The sequence below is a fragment of the Penaeus chinensis genome, chromosome 24 (genome assembly GCF_019202785.1).
Source record: "Penaeus chinensis breed Huanghai No. 1 chromosome 24, ASM1920278v2, whole genome shotgun sequence".
NCBI lineage: Eukaryota > Metazoa > Arthropoda > Malacostraca > Decapoda > Penaeidae > Penaeus > Penaeus chinensis.
The window spans coordinates 28,604,744-28,607,243 of NC_061842.1; the positions used below are offsets into that span (position 1 = coordinate 28,604,744).

A 2,500-nucleotide genomic window follows, 5' to 3' on the forward strand; every position below is an offset into this window, starting at 1 on the left:
AAACAGTTGGCATGTCATATATTTATATAAATATATATATATATATATATATATATATGTATATATATAATATACATACGTATATACATATATGTACATGTGTGTATATATGTATGTATGTGTGTGTATATATATATATATATATATATATATATATATATGATGAATATGTACAGAAACAGATAGCATAATTTCACTTACCGCACTTCATGATCATTCCCTCGGATTCCCTTCCGAATCTATAGATCGTCAACTTTAAAAGACATATTTATACATTTGCACATGATGCTTTAAGATTACAGTGCGTATAACGAACAAAAAAAAACTTTTATATTTACTTTTCTTTAGCAGCAACCATTCAAAAATCCCAGTGTTGCAAACCACAACTATAGGGAAAAACACCACAGTTACGAAAAAAAAATTGAAGCATTGTGTCAGTGATGGACATGCGCGTGTCCGCAGTGTTTATACACATACATATATATATATATATATATATATATATATATATATATATATATATATATATTATATATGTATATATATATACGTATATACATATATATATATATATATATATATATATATATATGTGTGTGTGTGTGTGTGTGTGTGTGTGTGCGTAAATATATGTATATATAAATATATATATGTATATGTATGTCTATATATACACACAAATATGTGTATATATACATACATATATATGTATGCGTGTGCATATATATGTATAAGTATACACAATATATATATATTTATCTATTTATCTATTTACTTATTTATTTATATATTTTATATTTTTCTATCTATCTTTCTATCTCTATATATCTCTATATATATGCACACCCCTACACACACACGTGTATATATAAATATATATTAAATCAAATATATATATATATATATATCTGTATATATATTCTTATACTTATATATAAATGTATATGTGTATATATACATATGTATGTGTGTATATATATATATATATATAAATATATGTGTGTGTGTGTGTGTGTGTGTGTGTGTGTGTCTGTGTATGTGTGTATGTATAAGTAGTGGGATATTTTTAAAATACGATCTCCAGGGATTGTTTGTTTATCGCAATGGCAACACCTATGGAGGTGAGGCGGCATTTCCCCCTTCCTTCAATACAACAAGAAGCAATTATAGCTGCATATTTCTTGAAACATGAAAACGCTTCAACGCTGAGACCATTGTAATTACGAATATGGGATAAGAAAAACTGATTTCCCTCCTAGTGAATTATCCAAAGAGCTGGGTATCTTCAGGCTGATGGTGCACAGGTGGATAAGGTGGGAGGAGAAGGGCACCGTGACCGACCGCCCTCTCTCCGGTGCCCCGCGAAAGACCACCGAAGGTCAGGCTGCCCCTTAACCAATACAACTAAAATTCATTAAGACATACAGCTCCCGTCAACAGGCCGCACAGTAAAGAAAACGACTACATGCAGCTCGATACATCACAGGAAGTCATCCATTAGAGGGTGAACAGGCAACATCGCCAACGTCGCCTCCAGTTCACCCAGTTGTATGTGGAGAAAGATCTAGATTGATGACAAACATGAAAATGGTTTCCCGGCTGGATAAGGGGTAATCTGTGTACCTATTAAGCCTTTTCAATCGCAGGTGTATGCCAATGCATAATAGTGCCCTTTATGTCATTCTGTCATTTACTTTTCAGATATGGCAGATGATATATCTATGAAACGTGCGCGAGATAGTGGCCACGTGACCTGTAATATTTGGGGGTGGATCTACCTGCATGGGAGATTCAGTTTAGAGAAATATATCGAATTATTAGAAAAGTTCCTCCCAACAGTACGCTGCTATGCCTTGGTCCTTCCCAGAAACAATTATATTCGCACAGGATAACTGCCCTATACACACGTCTCGGGAAGTCCGAAGTGGTTCCATGACCACTTCCAAAGACCTCGAGATGGTTTTGGCATGCGTCTCAAACTCGACAAAAACTGTGTCGGCGAATATTGTCAGTGTTTGGGAAACGGCTAATGAATGAACCTCTCAACAGCTAACAGATCATGCTAAAAGGGAATGGGAAATGCTGCGGAGGAAACCGGGATTTTTCATAAACACGTCGCCTCTGTTCCGGAGATTAGACAAGGTTTTGAATAACGATAGATTTTTCTTATCATAGGTATGATTACCTCCAGTAATTCTCCTAGCAGCTCAACTACTAGTCCAATTAACGTTTTTAAAGTTATTATAATGTAGCTTATTCTCTGTTTATTTAATGAGTGTTAGTTCATGACCATATCAAGAAAGTAAATAAAAACTCTAATTTTGTATAGATGTATACCAATTTCATATATACCTTTGTATACACTGAAACCGACAGGGATAATCAAAATTGTATAAATGACAAAAGCGAGAGAAGAGATGAACTGCCCATTTCAAGAGAATGAACGAGTTCTATTTTCCTTTTTTTCAAGTTATCAGATATGATACAGTAATGTATTAGG

The 2,500-nt window shown here is 33.6% G+C and overlaps 1 long non-coding RNA gene across 1 annotated transcript in view; it reads right to left on the reverse strand.

Annotated features, from left to right (window-relative positions):
* The window catches only part of LOC125037775, a 2,356-nt gene extending 2,112 nt beyond the window's left edge, over window positions 1–244 (reverse strand). The window contains exon 1 of the long non-coding RNA XR_007116001.1: window positions 202–244. This is a non-coding gene — a long non-coding RNA (uncharacterized LOC125037775). The remainder of the gene's footprint in view (window positions 1–201) is intronic.
* Window positions 245–2,500: the final 2,256 nt, after the last annotated feature.